Source organism: Podarcis filfolensis (assembly GCF_964270895.1).
Source record: "Podarcis filfolensis genome assembly, chromosome: 13".
NCBI lineage: Eukaryota > Metazoa > Chordata > Lepidosauria > Squamata > Lacertidae > Podarcis > Podarcis filfolensis.
In genome coordinates this window covers 44,875,989-44,898,298 of record NC_139615.1, presented here as the reverse complement: position 1 = coordinate 44,898,298, position 22,310 = coordinate 44,875,989, and positions in this window count along the sequence as shown.

The window sequence follows — 22,310 nt, the reverse complement described above, 5'->3', positions numbered from 1 at the left end:
CTCCCTCTCTGCTGAAGCCAGGAGCGTCTTGCTCTCCTGGCTTCAGCAAAAGGAACCTGAAGCCTCTGGAGCGCAGCGGGAGCTCCCGCTGCGCTCCGAAAGCTTCAGGCGGCTATCCCTGAAGCCTGGAGAGCAAGAGGGGTCTGCGCACCGACCCCTCTCGCTCTCCAGGCTTCAAAGAAAGCAACGCGAAGCCTCCGGAGCGTGGAGGGAGCGCTCCCTCTGCGCTTCGGAGGCTTCGCGTTGCTATCGCTGAAGCCAAGGAGTCTGCATTCACTCCATAGGACGCACACACATTTCCCCTTAATTTTTGAGGGGGAAAAGTGCGTCCTATAGAGCGAAAAATACGGTAAGTTCCATTATCTTGATATACTACATACAAACATGTACAACTGATGAAGGTGAACGGCATTTCCATGCGCTGCTCTGGTTCGCCAGAAGCGGCTTAGTCATGCTGGCCACATGACCCGGAAGCTGTACGCCGGCTCCCTCAGCCAATAAAGAGAGATGAGCGCCGCAACCCCAGAGTCGGTCACGACTGGACCTAATGGTCGGGGTCCCTTTACCCTTTCCCCCTGGGTTATCTCAGCCTGGCTCCTGACGCTTTGATAATCTCAAAAGACCACGAGAGGGAGCTCCAAGCTAACGGAGTCCAAAATCCTGCAACAGTTTAGTGATGGAGCAGATCATTTCATTCTCCACATTCTCGTTTTAAGGAAAAGGAGAGATGCTCCTGCAGAGTGATGCTGTTTGAAATGAAAACTCGCAGCTGGTCCTTCTCTTCCCAAAGCTTGCTAATCTGAATTACCACAAATGCAGAGTAATAATGCTTTTGAAAAACATAACACAGTTTTTCATTTGAATTTATGTTGAAAGGTAATTCACCTCCTGGCAAATAGAAGGGGAAGAAATGGAGGCAGTGAGAGATTTTACTTTCTTGGGCTCCATGATCACTGCAGATGGTGACAGCAGTCACGAAATTAAAAGACGCCTGCTTCTTGGGAGAAAAGCAATGACAAACCTAGACAGCATCTTAAAAAGCAGAGACATCACCTTGCCGTATAGTTAAAGCTATGGTTTTCCCAGTAGTGATGTATGCAAGTGAGAGCTGGACCATAAAGAAGGCTGATCACTGAAGAATTGATGCTTTTGAGTTATGGTGCTGGAGGAGACTCTTGAGAGTCCCATGGACTGCAAGAAGATCAAACCTCTTCATTCTGAAGGAAATCAGCCCTGAGTGCTCACTGGAAGGCCAGATCCTGAAGCTGAGGCTCCAATACTTTGGCCAGCTCATGAGAAGAGAAGACTCCCTGGAAAAGACCCTGATGTTGGGAAAGATTGAGGGCACAAGGAGAAGGGGACGACAGACGACGAGATGGTTGGACAGTGTTCTTGAAGCTACCAGCATGAGTTTGACCAAACTGCGGGAGGCAGTGGAAGACAGAAGTGCCTGGCGTGCTCTGGTCCATGAAGAGTCGGACACGAGTAAACGACTAAACAACAACAACAACAATTGTGTGTATGTGGTTGTAACCAAGATAACTGGTTACTTCAAAGAACCCTATGTTCTGCAGACTTGTGAAATACGTTCTCTGAGCAAAGAGTGGAGTTTCGCTTTATCTTTTCAACGTCTGACAAGGCTACTGCCACTAGCAAACTCTCTTTACCTTGCAGGGTGATAAAACTATTTTTAATTCTGTTGTTTGTGGGTGGTTAATTCTGTTGTTTGTGCTCTCTGTTCTGTGAGCTGGCTAAGCGTTGGTAACCACACTGCTTGAATACAATGGACCTCCTGCACACAAACTCCTCACTTCCTCAGTACACGGTGTGTGGCTTCATTGCCGGTTTTGAACATATTGTACCTTCTTTATAGAAAAACAATGCTTCTAGAAAGTTGTTTTAACATAATAAAACATAATAAAACATCAAATATCGGAAGCTTCCTGAAACACGGCTACCTTCAGATGTCTGCAAAAAGTCATATAGTTGTTTATCTGTTTGACATCTGATGGGAGGGCATTCCACAGGGTGGGCGCCACTACCAAGAAGGCCCTCCGCCTGGTTCCCTGCAGCTTCACATCTCGCAGTGAGGGAACCTCCAGAAGGCCCTCAGTGCTGAACGATGGGGGTGGATATGCTCCTTCAGGTACACAGGGTGAGGTCATTTAGGGCAGGGGTAGGCAACCTAAGGCCCGGGGGCCAGCTGTGGCCCAATCACCTTCTCAATCTGGCCTGCAGATGGTCTGGGAATCAGCGTGTTTTTACATGAGTAGAATGTAAATTAGTTAAAATGCATCTCTGGGTTATTTGTGGGGCCTGCCTGGTGTTTTTACATGAGCAGAATGCGTGCTTTTATTTTAAATGCATCTCTGGGTTATTTGTGGGGCATAGGAATTCGTTCATTATTTTTTTCAAAATATAGTCCGGCCCACCACATGGTCTGAGGGATGGTGGACCAGCCTATGGCTGAAAAAGGTTGCTGACTCCTGGTTTAGGGGGTCAGCACCAACACTTTGAATTGTGCTCAGAAACGTACTCTTGTGGTGCTGAGTCAAACCCACAGTGAAGGCAGCTGAATGGATAGACTCCTGATATTCCAGTGTGCTTCATATACAGTTGTACCTTGGGTTACATACGCTTCAGGTTACAGACACTTCAGGTTACAGACTCCGCTAACCCAGAAATAGTACTGCAGCTTAAGAACTTTGCTTCAGGATGTGAACAGAAATCACGCAGCACTGGCGCGGCGGCAGCAGGAGGCCCCATTAGCTAAAGTGGTGCTTCAGGTTAAGAACAGTTTCAGGTTAAGAACAGACCTCCGGAACGAATTAAGTACATAACCAGAGGTTGTTGTTGTTTAGTCTTTTAGTCGGGTCCAACTTTTCGTGACTCCATGGACCAAAGCACACCAGGCACTCCTGTCTTCCACTGCCTCCCACAGTTTGGTCCAACTCATGCTGGTAGCTTTGAGAACACTATCCAGCCATCTCGTCCTCTGTCGTCCCCTCTCCTTGTGCTCTCCATCTTTCCCAACATCAGGGTCTGATTTCCTTCAGAATGGAGAGGTTTGATCTTCTTGCAGTCCATGGGACTCTCAAGAGCCTCCTCCAGCACCATAACTCAAAAGCATCAATTCTTCGGTGATCAGCCTTCTTTATGGTGAGGGCTGCCCAGCATTTTGTCGCCCCCCTCGGTGGTGACACCCGGGGCGCATTGCCCCCACCGCCTCCCTCCTCCGCCCCTGCTGACCTGACAGCTTGCTGTCTTCCTACGATTGCTCATGTGTGCATCATACTTTCCGTGAACGTGCATAATGGAGAGGGAGATTACAGCAGCAAACTCTGGCCCCAGAATAGGCGTGTTTATTGCACCATGTGCATAGTCCTTACACTGAACGGGCATTGTAGGTAAACAAAACAAGTTTTGATGTTGTGACTCCATTTCCCTAACTACCTAGGGAAATGTTGTGACTCCATTTCCCTAACTAACTAGGGCAAGAGTGCATAAAAATGCATACTAGTGAAAATAACATACAGAAATGCAATATATTAATGAAAATTTGCTTGCAGGAATGCATGTATTTGTCAAAAAGTGCATACAAAAATGTGTTTCTTAGGAGAAATTTCCACTAAAATGCTGGTGAATTTTCATAAGGATTCTTTTAACTAAAATTCACAAATTGCTATATAAATGTGGAACACTTAAATTAACTGTTTCCGAGCACAATTCAAAGTTTTGGTGCTGACCTTTAAAGCCCTAAACGGCCTTGGTCCAGTATACCTGAAGGAGCATCTCCACCCCCATCGTTCAGCCAGGACACTGAGGTCCAGCTCTGAGGGCCTTCTGGTGGTTCCCTCGCTGCGAGAAGCCAAGTTACAGGGAACCAGGTAGAGGGCCTTCTCGGTAGTGGCACCCACCCTGTGGAACGCCCTCCCATCAGATGTCAAAGAGAAAAATAACTACCAGACTTTTAGAAGACATCTGAAGGCAGCCCTGTTCAGGGAAGCTTTTAATGTTTAATAAGTTATTGTATTTTAGTGTTTTGTTGGAAGCCGGCCAGAGTGGCTGGGGAAACCCAGCCAGATGGGTGGGGTATGAATAATAAATTATTATTATTATTATTATTATTATTATTATTATTATTATTATTAATTATCATCAGCATCCTCTGTCTGGTTCTGCCCAGCAGATTCAGAATGAAACGTCTCAGCCAGTGCTGGATTTACATATAAGCTAAACAAGGTATAGCTTAGGGCTTCGCTCTCTTGGGGGCCCCAAAAAAAATTAAAGGGGAAAAAACTGGATGTACATTTCCAAAATATTAGATAAAAAATCAAATAAAACCTACCTACAGCAACAGTGTTTTGTGTTGCATAGGCTCCTATGATGCAAGTAATGGGCCCCACCTGCTAGCCTGCTCACTAAAATATCACTGGTTTGCTCATTTCTATATATAGGGTGCCTACAAAGAAATGGGAGTGCCTGATCACCTCATCTGTCTCCTGCGAAATCTCTATGTGGGACAAGAAGCTACAGTTAGAACTGGATATGGAACAACTGATTGATTCAAAATTGGGAAAGGAGTACGGCAAGGCTGTATATTGTCTCCCTGCTTATTTAACTTATATGCAGAATTCATCATGCGAAAGGCTGGGCTGGATGAATCCCAAGCCGGAATTAAGATTGCCGGAAGAAATATCAACAACCTCAGATATGCAGATGATACAACCTTGATGGCAGAAAGTGAAGAGGAATTAAAGAACCTTTTAATGAGGGTGAAAGAGGAGAGCGCAAAATATGGTCTGAAGCTCAACATCAAAAAAACGAAGATCATGGCCACTGGTCCCATCACCTCCTGGCAGATAGAAGGGGAAGAAATGGAGGCAGTGAGAGATTTTACTTTCTTGGGCTCCATGATCACTGCAGATGGTGACAGCAGTCACGAAATTAAAAGACGCCTGCTCCTTGGGAGAAAGGCGATGGCAAACCTAGACAGCATCCTAAAAAGCAGAGACATCACCTTGCCAACAAAGGTCCGTATAGTTAAAGCCATGGTTTTCCCAATAGTGATGTATGGAAGTGAGAGCTGGACCATAAAGAAGGCTGATCGCCGAAGAACTGATGCTTTTGAATTCTGGTGCTGGAGGAGACTCTTGAGAGTCCCATGGACTGCAAGAAGATCAAACGCATCCATTCTTAAGGAAATCAGCCCTGAGTGCTCACTGGAAGGACAGATCCTGAAGCTGAGGCTCCAATACTTTGGCCACCTCATGAGAAGAGAAGACTCCCTGGAAAAGACCCTGATGTTGGGAAAGATGGAGGGCACAAGGAGAAGGGGACGACAGAGGACGTGATGGTTGGACAGTGTTCTCGAAGCCACAAACATGAATCTGACCAAACTGCGGGAGGCAGTGGAAGACAGGAATGCCTGGCGTGCTCTGGTCTATGGGGTCACGAAGAGTCGGACACGACTAAACGACTAAACAACAACAACATTCTGCATGTGCAAATGGCTTTAGATACCTATTAGGTCCATAAATTACCATATAGCATATATTCAGCACAAAAAACAGCGGCAATTTGTTGTTGACAAAGGACAGCTGGACATATAAAGGGCCCCGTTACCTTCAGCAGCTTAGGGCCTCATCAAACCTAAATCCGACCCTGGTCTCAGCAATAGTTGCTTTACTTCCTATGGACCCCAAGCACTCAGCAAAATCTTCAGTCACTTGAAAACTAGGACGTGAAATACAAAATCAAGTACAGCCGTACCTTGGAAGTTGAACGTTTTGGCTCCCGAGCGCCGCAAACCCGGAAGTGAGTGTTCCGGTTTGCGAACGTTCTTTGGAACCCGAATGTTCCGCTGCAGCTTCCATGGCTTCCGGTTGGCTGCAGCCAATCAGAAGCTGTGCCTTGGTTCCCGAACATTTTGGTTCCCGAACGTTTTCCGAGATACAACTGTACCTTTCATGCCGTTATCAACTATAGTTTGCAAAATGACAAAGAGCACACCTTGGTTTTTTATCTTATTTTTTAAAGATCTGAACTAAAGCAAGTTTACTTGGATTTGCTGAAAACTACCCCAGAAGTCACCCGATGTGTCCCCCACCCGAGGTACTCCCCCTCTTCAAATACATGGCCATAAAATTCTGCTAAGACCTTTAGATGCAAAGCTGAAATTCCCCATGCATTTCTTTCTTCTTTTTTGAATTTGCATTTTATTTGTTAACATTCTTATATTACATCGGTAAACGTCATATTACATTACAGGACTTACTATAATATAATTTCCGACATGTATACAAAAAATATATACAAACTTTATATACCTAGAAAGAAAATGAAACAAAAGAAAAAGAAAGAACAAAGAGAAAAAACAATTTCCCCAAAATCATATACATACCAACACACTAGACTTACTGTCTTTCCCGTTGTATATTCCTTTTTTACAAATGAATGTACTCTTATTATTGTGTATATCTTTACATATTATCTAATACATCCCTATATCAATATGTGCTCTTAGTCTTATTTCTCAAATCAGTCTCACTCCAAAGTCAATCAAATACTAGCATAGTAGATAGTGAACCTTTACTGTATTTTTGAACATATGTTTCATATCTATCCCATGTTTTCCATAATTTTTTGTTTTGAATTGCTGGAAATTCCCCATGCGTTTCTAGTTGTGGACACGCAGTGGCAGTATTGCCTACCGTAACGTGTAGGCCTAGCAGTTTAGAGGAAGCTACCTAACTGTAGGCTAATTGGACCAAGCAGATATATTTCAATTTTGCTAGCTTTCAGGGCTTCTGATTGTTTCCTCACAATGTTAAGTTTAGGCAGCATTTAGTAGTGTCTGTGCATGTGCAGGTTTCTTGTGAGGTAGTCAGTCTCCCTCAGGAGCAGCAATACAGAGCCTTTTGAACTCGGAGCTCCTCAGTCCAAGGCAGCCTTCCTCACCAACTTGGTGCCCTCCAGATGTTTTGGACTACAGTTCCCATCAGCCCAAGCTGGAAAGGCCCAGGGGTGATGGGTTTTGTAGTCTGCATCATCTGAAATGCACCAGATTGAGGAAGGCTGGACTTTGCAAACTGTATCTGTCGTGATATCCCTCATTCCCTGCACCTGCGCCTTAATTTCTGCTTATTTGAGGCTACACATCTGCTTCTGAGCCACATGGCTCCCCTGTGCCCCCAAATCGAGACCAAACCCTGAAAGTTTTGGAGGTGCCATTTAAATGTTTTTTTGCGCGGGTATTATTATTGGGGGTTTTTCTGTGATTGTTTTATTTTTTATTATTGTTATGGTATGCAAATTATGTTTTTTAATTATTATTTTATTTATGATTTTCAGTTTCATACATTTCAATAATTTTACAACCATTTTAACATTTCAGCAATCGACTTCCTTCCCCTCCTTTCTGCGGTTCCTTAAATTTGTGTGTCCCCCCCCCCCCATATTCCAAATTAACTTAATTGACTCATTTATTCATCTACTTTAAATATATACTCTTATAAAACTGCCGGTTATTGCAATAATCCTGCCCATGTTCTTATCTGTTTACAGTTTATTTGTAAATATTCAATAAATTGTAAAAAACTTTTGTAAAAAGTTTGTTATCTTGATTTCTTATTCTTCCGGAAAGTCTCGCCATTTCTGCATATTCCATAAGTTTTTGTATCTGTTCTTCTTTTGCTGGGAGTTCTTCTTTTCCATTTTTTTGGAAAATGGAAGAAGAGGAAAATGGGGGTGGGTTTGTAAATTGCGTTTTTAATGTACACCGCCCAGGGATGTTCCAATGAAGGGCAGAATATAAATTTAACAACAACAACAACTAGTGCATTTCTGCCCCCTGAACTTGCTTGCGGCTAAAATTGCGAAAAGAGACGACGATATGCTAGCACCCCAAATCCCTTGTGGTACAAGCTGATTGGGGGGCAGAGAAACACCACCTCATACTTTTCCATGGTGAATTAGGGAAAGGAGCAAAGCATTCATCTTGATCCTGCGCTGCTGGGGAGAAGATGTCTGTGTTTAGAGGGAGACTGAGAGCTCACAGGTTGCCAATTGCTTCACACTGAGAGAGGTGTGAGGGAGATGTGAGCACATGAAATGCTCTGTGTAGGTCATTTGGCCATGTGGGTCACTTTTGGTGCGATGTCAAGGGGGCAGGTGTGAGCAACTGCTTTGGCGCTGATTTAAAATTGGGGTTTGGTTTTTGATGCCCAACTCCCCATGGGACTCTGAGTCCCCAAAGTCCATGATTGGTCAGAAAATAATGGATGGAAGATCTACCACAAGAGTGATAATCTATGTTGGAAATGTAAAGAAAAAGAAGGTACCTTTTACCATATGTGGTGGACTTGTCCCAAGTGAAAGACTTCTGGGGAAAGATTTATAATGAATTGAAAAAAATGTTGAAATATACACTTATTAAGAAACCAGAAGCCTTTCTTCTTGGAATAACAGGTTTGGAATTGCCCAAGAAAGATGTTAGATTGTTTTTGTATGCCACAACTGCAGCTAGAATTTTGTTGGCCAATTACAGGAAGAAAATTGGAAATTTCAAGAAGTACCAACAGTGGAGGAATGGCAGATGAAGATGATGGACTTTTGGGAGCTAGCTGACCTGACCAGAAGAGTCCACGACCAGAAGGAGGAGGAGTACCAAGAAGAATGGAAGAAATTTAAAGACTATTTAGCTAAATATGTTAAGATAACTTAAACAGAATTACTTGTGAGTATCAGATTGGCCTAGGATTTAAATAAGTGATGTTGTAGAATATTATGGTAAAAAAAAAATTGAAAAGAAAGATGTTAATTGACCAAGTAAATTTTATGTGAAAATAGTTTTAGAAAACTGCTACAATGATTTATATGGAAACTCAGCCAGGGGGACTCGAGGAAATCACCCAACAATGTTAACAAAAGTGGAATTATTACAGCTAGGATAAATGTTTGTTTGTTTGTTTGTTGATGTTTTTTTTTCTATTTGTTTGTCATAAAGTTGGAAAACTAATAAAAAAAATTGAAAAAGAAAAAAAGAGAAGAATGGATGGAGGCAGGATCCAGTGGAAAGCAAGGCTGATCTTTATTTTCCTCCTTCCAAGGAGCGAAAGACCCTGAACCAAAGTGTGCAGGAACCTTGTAAGACTCGACATTGCCCAGCCCCTTAGCCAAAGACCAGCCCAAAATCATCGTAGGAGGTAGTCTACAGCCGAAATCCTGTCTGCCAGGATACCTGATAATGGTCACTGGTTGCATTACTTGGGCAGCCTGGCCATTCTTTGGTGATGGTTAATACTTTAGTTCAGGGGTGTCAAACTCAAATTCATCGGGGGCCGCATCAGCAGTTTGGTCACCCTCAAAGGGCCGGTTGTATCTGTAGGACTATGTGTCCACTCTTTATTATCATAAATTATTGTCACTGCATTCAATTATTACACATCACAGGATGGCATGCACTCAATATAAAAACAAGTGGAGGTTTCCTAAATGCATGTAAAGTGGAGGTATCCTGTGTAGAACGGCCGGCGCCGCTAGAGGGCAGACGTTCTCTGGCTTGTAGGCTGCCGCGCATGCGCTGAAGAGGCGGCTTTCTTGTGTCAAAAAAAAAAAGCGAGAATAAAAGGTGAAGGCTGGCGGCCGGCGGCGGCTACACGGGTCACATGACGAGGTCTGGCGGGCCGGATTCGGCCCGCGGACCTTGTGTTTGACACCCGTGCTTTAGTTCATGGGTAGGCAAACTAAGGCTCAGGTGCCGGATCCGGCCCAATCGCCTTCTAAATCCGGCCCACGGACGGTCTGGGAATCAGCGTCTTTTTTACATGAGTAGAATGTGTCCTTTTATTTAAAATGCATCTCTGGGTTATTTGTAGGGCCTGGTGTTTTTACATGAGTAGAAGGTGTGCTTTTATTTAAAATACATCTCTGGGTTATTTGTGGGGCATAGGAATTCGTTCTTCTTTTTTTCAAAATATACCGTATTTTTCGCCCCATAGGGCACACCGGCCCATAGGGCGCACCTAGTTTTTTGGGGGGGAAATAAAGAAAAAAAAATATTCCCAGCCCCCAGAACAGGCTGCTATCTGCAAGCCTAGGGAGCCCGGCTGGAAGTCGCGCCGGTCTCCCCAGGCTTGCGGATATCTGCCCGAAGTCACGCAGCTCTCCCACGGCTTGCGGAGAGCTGCGCGAAGCTCGAAGCTCAAAGCTGAGCTCAGCGCGCCCCAGGCTTCAGGATGCAGGCAGCTCTCCGCAAGCCGTGGGAGAGCTGCGCGACTTCGCAGCGGATAGCTTCCTGAAGCCTGGAGAGCGAGAGGGGTCGGTGCGCACCGACCCCTTTCGCTCTCCAGGCTTCAGCGAAAGCCTGCATTCGCCCCATAGGACGCACATTTCCCCTTCATTTTTGGAGGGGGAAAAGTGCGTCCTATAGGGCGAAAAATACAGTAGTTCGGCCCCCCCCACAAGGTCTGAGGGACAGTGGACCGACCCCCTGCTGAAAAAGTTTGCTGACCCCTGCAAGTTTAGTTCCTGAATCCAGGTCACAGGCTCACCCTATTCATATGCAAATAGGCCCTTAAGACAGGATTTGTAAGTGAAAAGACAATGGGAAGACTTTCCCCATTTGCCTCCCTTACCGCAGAGGAATATTTGAGGTCACTGGGGGAGTCCAAATGGCTTCAGGATTGCTCTCCTTTCAGACACATCGTTTATATATTTAGATATGCGAGCATTTATGAATATTTATTCTATATTTGAGACCTTAGAACAGCGCTGGTCCTGCAAACCTTAGTGGCAATGGCTCCATGTTCATCTTTAGTTGATGGTGCAAGGAATTCGGCTGAGGCGATGAGTATGGCACAGTGATACAGTTCAGCACAAAAACCTATCTGGCAGGCTTCGTAATGCCAGCCATCTGTATCGGAACCTATCAAGTCATAAAGAACTTATTTATGTATGCTACAACGGCGGCAAGTGTCTTGATGGAAGAATGAGGAAATCCCAATGGAAGAACAGTGGCAAGAGAAATTGATGAGCTACGCAGAGTTGGCTAAATCGACATACATATTGCGGGACAAGGACAACTGTGACTTTAAAGAAGAATGGGAGCTTTTTACAATTTATTTAGAAGGACAACCAAATGAATTGGACTCCTTGGCAGGTTTTGAATAAACATACACAAATTTATTGGTTGATAACATGGTAGATAGATCATGTAAGGATATGTATAATTTTATAACATGCAGAGAATAATATGTGCTGAGAAATCAGAGGGAGGAGCTGAGGGAAGTCTCTGAGGGGAGAGGGAGGGTTTGAAGGGGGTGGAAAAAAGGGGGGAAATAATGAATATGATGTGTTTTGATAATTTGTTATGTTGAAATTGTTAATAAAAACTTTAAAAAAGAACCTATCAAATCATGCTTAAGAGGAAGTATCATAATGATAATGATAATGATAATGATAATAATAATAATAATAATAATAATAATAATAATAATAAACACTCCCCTTTCTGAACCCCATACGCTTATTTATCAAGGTATGCACTCCCCTTTCTCTTTATATCCGGAGAACAGTGTCTTCTGCTGTGTTCTGAAAAGAAATTACCAATATTTGCACTAGAAAGAAATTGTTTCAGCACCGTGTGCGTGTATGCAAATTTCAGACCAGCTGGGTATTAACGTGCCCAATCAAATAGCCAATGTTTCACAGAACAAAGAATGGCCAATTTTGGTTTCATGCTTTGTGGACCTGAAATGTGCACACATTTTCTCTCTTTGCCACTCAGACAGACACACAGACCAAAACTATTGGTTTTTTCTTTATCTTAAAGTGGTCAATAATGCTACTCAGGACCCAGGTTGGTTTCAGAGATGTACCGTATTTTTCGCTCTATAAGACGCACCAGACCACAAGACGCACCTAGTTTTTGGAGGAGGAAAACAAGGGAAAAAAATATTCTGAATCTCAGAAGCCAGAACAGCAAGAGGGATTGCTGCACAGTGAAGGCAGCAATCCCTCTTGCTGTTCTGGCTTCTGGGATAGCTGCGCAGCCTGCATTCGCTCCATAAGACGCACACACATTCCCCCTTACTTTTTAGGAGGGAAAAAGTGAGTCTTATAGAGCAAAAAATATGGTACGTTTGCAGTTTGACCTGCTTAGCTGCTGGTGAGGAGGAGTGATGGCTTGCAACGTTTGGTTGTTATGTTTTCAAAAATAAAACTAAGAAAAAGTAGTGTGGACAACTGTTTATTCCTACGCACCATTCGCTGCGCATACTCTGTGTTGATGAAGAAGTTCAACAAAAACTACCCCGCTTCCTGTTTGTTTCCTTGAAAAACCAGTCAAGAAACACATGAGAAATCATTTGGGTCACCCATTTGGCTTGCTAGGTCCCTTCAGCACCCCATAACTTCAGGCTTCTGTGGTGGGGCCTGGTGAAGTCCAAAACCAATCAGTGGGGCCTGGACATGTTGCTCATGGTTGTGTTGTTAACGAATTAACTGCTCTTGAACAAAGTGTGCCTGTCACTTTACATTGGGGAAAACCATATTCTGTGTGTTTCTTAATACCTTTTTGGTGTTTTGAAACCTTTTGAGTGACACAGAAGAAGTTCCAAAGGAAGAGGTTGCAGGAGATCACAATGAGTGGTTCACCTAATGAATTTTATCGGTAAGCCATATTTTCTCCAAAAAAGGAGAGATATGTCCCTTATTTTGCTATGTGCAGATTTTCTATGTTCTGATGCCTGGCAAATATTTTACATTTGTGCCATTGAATTTGGCATTGTGCCTTCGTTTCTAATTGAGACAGTTAAGAAATCTGTGATGGCGCGGTTATCTGTTTTTTGGACATGATTGAGGATTGCAGAGCCAGAGGCAAAAAGGTCTGGAGAGATAAAATCAGATATGGAAATATGAAAATATTGTGAGAGGCAGGACTGAGATATTGATACACTTTGAGGTTCAGACTGTGGGAAGTCGTAAAACCAAAATTACAATTCGGAAGACAATTTGATATTTTTTTATTTTTTTATTTTTATTATTGGATTATGATTTGATATGTTAATTGGATGTTTTTTATTGGAAAATTAATAAACGCTCTAACAAACAAACAAGCAAAAATATCTGTAATGTGGAAAGCCGGGACTGAAAATATCCCTAGGTAATAACTACTTGTTGAAAAAAAACCCAAACGTATCTTGTGATTCATGACGTGAGACCTTCTGAGTAAGTCTGCAGTCTAGATCATTTGCATAGATTTCCATCCCTGGCACTTAATAACTCCCCCAATTTTATCCCCATCATTCGGAAGCTGGGCTCTTGGTGGTGATAATACCTGGGAGACAAGCGTTCCGCCAACGGCAACGTCATGCTACAGATCTGTTTGATTTGGCTCATCTTGAGTTTCTTTGAGGGTAACTTTTCACAGAGATGTCATTACTTGCAAATTTCTCCGGCAGGCGTTACGGATTCAGTAACCTATTCTTGTTTTTTTCTCCTCTCCTCCCAGAAGCCAGAGGGCAGATTGTCGTCACCCAGACCCCAGCTTCTTTACAGGCGAATCCTGGGGACAGAGTCACCATCCAGTGCAAAGCTTCCTCTTCCATGGGTGATGATATGGCCTTATATCAGTTTAAACCAGGACAGAGACCCAAGCTACTTATTCATGATGCTACGAGCCGTTTTGAAGGGACCCCAGATCGCTTCAGTGGTACCTACAGTAACACTGACTTCTCCTTCACTATCAATCGTGTCCATGCCGAGGACGAAGCAGTCTATTTCTGTGGCCAAGACAACAGCTTTCCTCTACACAGTGATACACTTCAGTACAAAAACCACCTCAGTGAATTAAGGCAGGGGAGAGAAATGGAACTGGTGTTTTGCAACAGCAGCACCACCCCTTCTAGCTTGCTAGAATGGAGGGTGAGAGAACAACTGAAAGCCCATGCAGATCAACCAAAAGAAAGCCAGGTTTTTGGATTCTCTAAGAACTTTGCTTCCAGGGAAGCTGTGCACAATGTTAAAGAGGCGGCAGCTTCACCTCAGCCTCAGTCCAAGGCACAGGTGCATCAGAAGCTGCCTTGCACTTAGTCAAACTATTGGTCCACCCAGCCCAGGGCTGGATTAGCCACTAAGCAAGATGAGGACGCGGGTGGCGCTGTGGTCTAAACCACTGAGCCTAGGGCTTGCCGATCGGAAGGTCGGCGGTTCGAATCCCTGTGACGGGGTGAGCTCCCGTTGCTCGGTCCCAGCTCCTGCCAACCTAGCTGTTCGAAAGTAGATAAATAGGTACCGCTCCGACGGGAAGGTAAACTCTGGGGTTGCGGCGCTCACCTCGCTTTATTGGCCGAGGGAGCCGGCGTACAGCTTCCGGGTCATGTGGCCAGCATGATTAAGCTGCTTCTGGCGAACCAGAGCAGCGCACGGAAACGCCCTTTACCTTCCCGCCGGAGCAGTACTCCTCCTCTCCACAGTGATACACTTCAGTACAAAAACCAGCTCAGTAACCTAAGGCAGAAGGATGAAATGGCAGCAGGTGTCTTGCATCAGCACCCTCATTTCAGCTTGCAGAATGGGAGAAGACTGGAAGGGAGAATAGGAAAGGGGGTGAGGACCAATGGCCTCTGAAGTTCAACCAGGAGGAAGGCTGCTTGGACATGGCTGTTGAAGAAGACCACACTTTCTTCTCTGTTGAAGGCACATGAACTGCCTTATAGTGAATCAGACATGGCGTCCAGAACTCTGTATTTTCTACACTGACTGGCAGTGGTTGTCCAGGATCTCAGTCTTGAGTTTTTCCCACCATACTTGGAGAGGTCAGGAACCCGGGACCTTTTGTATGCAATGCAGATCATGTGGGCCCTTCCAAATGACAGAAGGCAAATTGGCAAGGAGTGGAACAGCATGAGGGCTTGATGTGGACCAGGCCAGAATGCCATCTCCCACTTCTTCCAGGACTTGGGACAGAGACCGATGGCACAAAGGTGCTGTTCCGAGAATTAAGATTTCACGTGGCTGGCCCATTGCAGTCCAGCATATCCAGCGACCTTGTAAGAAAAAGTTTTTTTAAAAAAATGGTTAAAAAGAGTGAAGCTGAGGCTCCAATACTTTGGCCACCTCATGAGAAGAGAAGACTCCCTGGAAAAGACCCTGATGTTGGGAAAGATGGAGGGCACAAGGAGAAGGGGACGAGAGAGGATGAGATGGTTGGACAGTGTTCTTGAAGCTGCTAACATGAGTTTGACCAAACTGCAGGAGGCAGTGGAAGACAGGAGTGCCTGGCGTGCTCTGGTCCAGGGGGTCACAAAGAGTTGGACACAACTAAACAACTAAACAACAACAACAAAAAGAGTGGGGGGAGGACAGGACAAGCTCTGTGGCCCAGTGCAAAAGTCCTGGGGCCTGGACCTCATGGACCATTCCGTGACAACAACTTTCCTTGCCTACCTGAGCAACTGGTGAAATGAGTGGAGTTGGCAGTGATGGTCTTGGTCTCTGCATGGTGGAGAGTACAAAGGGTCAAAGCTCAAGGGTAGAACCTCTGCTTTGCATGCATAAGGTTCCAGGTTCAATCCTTGGCATTTTTAGGTATGGCTGGGGAAGAAACCCCTGTTTGAAACCTGGAGACCTGTTGATGATCAGTGTTGACAGTCCTTAGCTAGATACACCAATGGTTCAAACTTGGTCAAAAGCATCTTCCCTATCTTTCTACTACAGAGTCCACTGGAATGACGTTAGGCCAAGAGGTGGCCCTCTCTGCCTAGTGAAGGTGCTACAAGCGTGGGCATCTGTTATGTACTGAAGTTCTCACCCTGGGCCAGCAGGGGGATACTATAGATAGTTTTCACTCAGGTCCATGTCAGTTATTTTAGGCGGGAAACCCTGGGTTGTTGTTGCTACAATGTTGACAGCCGGCTGCCTATAAAAGCAGGCCGGCTGAGCTGTTTGCGGTTCAGTTCTGTCCAGCTTACAAGTAAAGAGCTGCTCTGGAGAAATCGCTGTGTCGTCTGCTATGTTCGCCCACAATTTAACAGCATCAAACAAGAGCATTCAGAAACAAGGGCCTGAAAGCTCATTGAGACAGATCTTGGGAATGGAGCACTGAGATGAAGCCAACCAGCCTGGGCTATTGAGGGGCCTCTACTTTTGGAATATGAAGTCAATGCATAACTGGTGCTTTTTTCTGGGGGGACACAGGGGTATGCATACCCCTAAACATTTTGTGAATCTAGGTTTGGCCTCATTGAGGGGCAATATATCAACATGAGTAGGAAAAGGAGAAGGGTCATGAGTGGCACTGTGGGTTAAACCACAGAGCCTAGGACTTGCCGATCAGAAGGTCGGCTGTTCGAATCCCGCGACGGGATGAGCTCCCGTTGCTCTGTCCCAGCTCCTGCCAACCTAGCAGTTCGAAAGCACGTCAAAGTGCAAGTAGATCAATAGGTACCGCTCTGGCGGGAAGGTAAACGGCGTTTCCGTGCGCTGCTCTGGTTCACCAGAAGCGGCTTAGTCATGCTGGCCACATGACCCGGAAGCTGTACGCCGGCTCCCTCGGCCTATAGAGTGAGATGAGCCCAGAGTCGGTCACGACTGGACCTAATGGTCAGGGGTCCCTTTACCTTTACTTTAGGAAAATGAGAGTACCCCTAAACATTTTTTTCGGCAGAAAAGAGCGCTGGGTTCAGCTGCAACTGACATTATTCCGTTTCGTTGTGCTTGCGGCCAATAAAGGTTCTGTAACCATGTCAGTACACGTAACTGACCAGTTCATTTCTGGTTTGCATGAAATCATTTCCAAATAAGGAATATGATTTGTAAGGATCACATTTCCGGAGTGGGGTGGAGGAAGTCAATACATCAATAACTATTGCGACTAAGTGTCTGCAAGTGCTGTGTGGGATGCGTGAAACAAGTACAATGGAGTACCCATGGATTTGGGCTGTGTTTTGCACTCTGATTTCACAATAAAATCATTTGGGAAGAAAGAAGCAACCAAATCAATTTTATTGGAGGGAGGGAAAGACATGACATGGTAAATCACCACAGAACTGTCACTCTGATTGGTTAAATCCAAAATTGTATCGTTTTCCAACACTGTTAAGAAAACTGGAAGCAAAGAAGTATTAACCGTAAACAAAGGGCCCTGAGTTGACATTGGCCTATCATATTCCAACATACACAGTTATTTTATATTCCACATTAGAGCTTTCCGTAATTCCCACTCAGCCTTACTAACAACATATCCTCCAATGTTTACCTTCTTCATATTGGGCTTTTTGAAGACAATGTGCATTTTAAATTGGAAATGCCCATTCAGTGCTTATTTGAGTTCATAACACTGACAAAGTTACTTGAGCCAACATCTCATGAATCCCACACCATACAAAAAATTCTTACATCTCTATTCAACAATAGGTAAAGGTAAACGTACCCCTGACAGTTAACTCCAGTCACGAACAATTCTGGGGTTGTGGCGCTCATTTCGTTTTAGTGGCCGAGGGAGCCGGCGTTTGCCTGCTTCCACAGGCAGTTTTTCCGGGTCATGTGGCCAGCATGACTAAGCCGCTTCTGGCGAAGCCAGAGCAGCGCACAGAAACGCCGTTTACTTTCCTGCCGGAGCAGTACCTATTTATCTACTTGCACTTTTGATGTGCTTTTGAACTGCTAGGTTGGCAGGAGCAGGGACCGAGCAACAGGAGCTCACCCCATTGCAGGGATTCGAACCGCTGACCTTCTGATTGGCAAGTCCAAGCGACGTAGTGGTTTAAACCATAGCGCCACCCACATCCCTCTATTCAACAATAGCTCATCTTAAAAAGAGTTTCAGAAGGTCATGCTACTTCAAGTTGCCTCTTGACTTCAGGAATGATTCCAGCTCACCCTTGTTCCTGTTCTGTACATGGAATATGAAGAGTGGAGTTCTGGGATGATGATTCTATATCCATGTCATTGGCATAAAGAACAACTCCCTTCCTCCTCCAAGACAACATGTAACAACACTTTAATTCTGTCCATGTCAAACAGCATAATTTTTAGGTTCTAGGTATGTAGCTGCAAGTATCACTTCATATTCAAACTGCTGCTTTTCATATATCTTTTTCCTCATGCTGCCTACCAACGTGCTAGAAAACTGTATTGACTGCACTTTAGCAATTGCCAGCTGGCACCTCGACCATGCCCCACTGAAATCCCCTGTGGCCACCTGCTCAGATGGCAGAATTATCGTTGCCACTTGGGCAGGTGCTGGTGCAGCTGTCAAGTTTCTGAACTGATATTCAGCCCTTCTCACAGGTTCCTGTGGCCCCAAATTGCTATGTCTTGACACAACTCCCATCGTTCCAACAGTCTCTCCAACATGTCACAGCTTCGGCGCCATCTTGGAGGGCAATTCAAGTTGTGATTCTACTATTCTCTCTCTCTCTCTCTCTCTCTCTCTCTCTCTCTCTCTCTCTCTCTCTCACACACACACACACACACACACACACACACACACCACTCTCCCAATGCCCAAGTTGACCCACTGAACCCCCTTCCTAAGTGGGATCCAAACCTTGCTCCACCATCAAGAGTATATTCAGAAGCTGGCTGAGCTCTGCAGTGTGTGTGGGAATTAGATCAACTGATGGATCAATAGATCCGTCTATCAATCAATGCCACCTTTGCTCCAAGGAGCTCAGGCTGGCTTACATAATTCTCACTTTCCCATTGTATTGTTACAGCAACCCTGTGAGGTATGTTAGGGTATGAGAGGGTGTGGTTAGTTCAAGCTCATCTTGAGAACTTCTTGACGGAGTGGTATTTGGACCATGGTTGGGTTGTGCCGTTCCAACTGCTACAGTGCCCAGGCTCTCTGAGTATCAATTCAAGAGATGAGATACAGCTCTAATGGAGAAATCCACACATTATTTGAGATTTCAACAACAACAAAAAATCAATTAATGAAAGACCTAAGCTGAGAACTAAGGACCTGAAAAGACAGAAGAGGGGTAACTTTGTGAGATGCTTGGGTTGCCAAGACAGCTCACTGCTTCTCTCAAGGGCACCAGAGGGGATTACAGAGGATTACAGTTCATCATAGGGATGCGGGTGGCGCTGTGGGTTAAACCACAGAGCCTAGGACTTCCTGATCAGAAGGTTGGCGGTTCGAATCCCCGCAACGGGGTGAGCTCCTGCTGCTCAGTCCCAGCTCCTGCCAACCTAGAAGTTCGAAAGCACGTCAAAGTGCAAGTAGATAAATAGGTACTGCTCCGGCGGGGAGGCAAACGGGGTTTCCGTGTGCTTCTCTGGTTCGCCAGAAGGGGCTTAGTCATGCTGGCCACATGACCCGGAAGCTGTACGCCGGCTCCCTCAGCCAATAAAGCGAGATGAGCGCCGCAACCCCAGAGTCGGTCACGACTGGACCTAATGGTCAGGGGTCCCTTTACCTTTACCTTTATAGTTCATCATGTTTGAACAAGCAACAACCTTTAATCAAGATCCACTGAACTGAGAGGAGAAAGCCATTCAGAGGTTAATGTACTCTCCACTATAGGACAGCATTCCTGAACTGTGAATTTAGTTTCTCCTCCCCTTTATCTTCTTGCTTCTGCTATAACAACTGATGGCTGATACAGTGGTACCTTGGGGTACATACGCTTCAGGTTACAAACTCCGCTAACCCAGAAATAGTGCTTCAGGTTAAGAACTTTGCTTCAGGATGAGAACAGAAATCGTACTCTGGCGGCGCAGCGGCAGCGGGAGGCCCCATTAGCTAAAGCGGTGCTTCAGGTTAAGAACAGTTTCAGGTTAAGAACGGAACCTTCGGAACGAATTAAGTACTTAACCCGAGGTACCACTGTATTGTTAAGCGAAATACCCAGTTCAAACCTTAAAGTGTGTCTGTGTTCCTTCTGGTGAGACAAAAACCATGCTCTGCCTCAAGGAATACTACCAACCCATATTTTCCTTCTGTAGTATTTTCATATAAATATGCTGCCTTTTATATACCAGGTGCAAATTTTCTCCATTCTGGTGTTCCTTTGCATTCATGTAAGTGAATTTGGGATAGTGTCCTTTACTTCTAATGGAGTGAGATATAAGGTGGAATATCTATTACGCAGGAAACTGGAGCGGAAAATGATCTCTGCAGAACGTTTTCTTTCCAGATAGGCAAAACTATTTTGTAATTCAGGAACTCAGATCTTCACATTCATGTTTCTCATTGATTGCTGTCTGTACATTCCTTGGGTTCCGTCTGTCTTAAAGCACAATCCCCACAGGAAGGGACTCTCATCCCTTGAACCCCTTCAAGCCATTTGCATAGATTTCCATCCCTGACACTTAATAACTCCCCCAATTTTATCCCCGTCATTCTGAAGCTGGGCTGCCTGGTGCTGATAATATCTGGGAGCCAAGAAAGTGTGTCATCCACAGCAGCAGCAACATGTTACGGCTTTGTTTGATTTGGCTGGTCTCCAGTTTCTTTGAGGGTAACTTTGAAGAGTTGCGTTCTTCTCTCTGAATTTTTAAGGCAAATGTTGCAGATCCACTAACTTGTTTTATGCCTCTCCTTCCAGAATCCAGTGGGCAGATTGTCATCACTCAGACACCGGCTTCTTTACAGGCAAGTCCTGGGGACAGAGTGACAATGCAGTGCAAAGCTGCCTCTTCTGTCGGCCGTTATATGGCCTTATATCAGTTTAAATCAGGTCAGAACCCCAAGCTACTGATTCGTTCGGGTTCAACCCGTTTTGAAGGGACTCCTGATCGCTTCAGTGGCAGCTACAGCGGCAACGACTTCTCCTTCACTATCAATGGTGTCCAGGCTGAAGATGAAGGGGTATATTGCTGTGGCCAATACAGCAGCTTTCCTCTCCACAGTGATACACTTCAGTACAAAAACCAGCTCAGTGGCCTAAGACAGAAGGAAGGAATGGCAGTGGGTGTGTTGCAGCAGCACCGCCCTTGCAGTTTGCTGAATGAGAGGGGGTTGGAATGGAGTATGACAAAGGGGGTGAGGACCAATGGCTCTGCAGATCAACCAATAGGAAGACAGCCTGGGCCTGACTGTTCCAGGTGATCACACCTTTTCCTCAGACTCCTCCTCCTCCTATTATTGTTATTATTATTATTATTAACTGAATTTATATATGTCCATATGACATATATATGACATATAATTTTTATATGTCAGACCATGTCTGAGCCACAAGAAGATGGCCCATGTTTTTTTATTCTGATTTTGTCATGAAATTATTTGGGAAGGGGAAAAGAAGCAAGCAAAGACATTTTAAAGAGGAAAGGGGGGGGAAAGAACTTGGTAAATCACCACAAGACCAGTGCTTTTTTTTAATAAAATAATGTTTAGGGGTACTCTCATTTTCCTACTCATATTGAAATACTGCCCTTCAATCTTGATTCACAAAATGTTTAGGGGTATGCGTCTCCCTGTGTCCCCCCAGAAAAAAGCACTGCGTGACAAGACTGACCCAGGACAGATTATATTGTTTTCCAACTAATTTATGAAAACTGAGGAAAAAAAGGATTATCAACCATAAACAAGTGTACCTGAGTTGATATTGGCCTATCATATTCCTGGCATGCATTGTTGTTTTGTACTCAGTATTGGAGCTTCCTGTAATTTCTGTTCAGTCTTACCTCAGACCTTTTCCTTCACGTCGAGCTTTTAGATCACAATATGCATGACGCCATGATTCTAAATTGTAAATATACATTCAGGGCATACTTGAGTCAAAGCAAGCCAACAGGCACCCTCACATCCGGATTATTTCCTGAACTCCCCCAGTATTTCAAATATTTACATCTCATCCTTGTCGCTTTTCTGTTCATGGACTTTGCAAAGGAGAGTCCAGGGGTGACTATCTTATACTCATGTCATTGGCATGAAGAATAATTTGCATCCTCTTGCGTGGCAACATGTGATGACACTTGGATTTAATTCCGTCCATGTCACATAACCAGGATATTTAGGTTCTAGGCATATAGCTGCAAGAATGATTACTCCATATTCAAAAAATGATTTTTCCTATATTTTTCTCATGCTGCCTACCAATGTGCTAGAAACCTGAATTGGCAGGACTTTAGAGATTGCCAGCTGACGCCTCAACCGTGTCTCATAGAAATCCCCTGTGGCCACCTGCTCAGATCGCAGCGTTTTCGTTGCCACTTCGGCAGGTGACAAAGCAGCTGTCAGTTTCTGAACTGATATCCAGTCCTCGTCGCTCATCATCACAGCTGCATGTTGCCATGTCTTGACAAGATGGCTTTCTTCCATTTCAACACTCTCCACCTTTCCTCCAAAGAGTTCA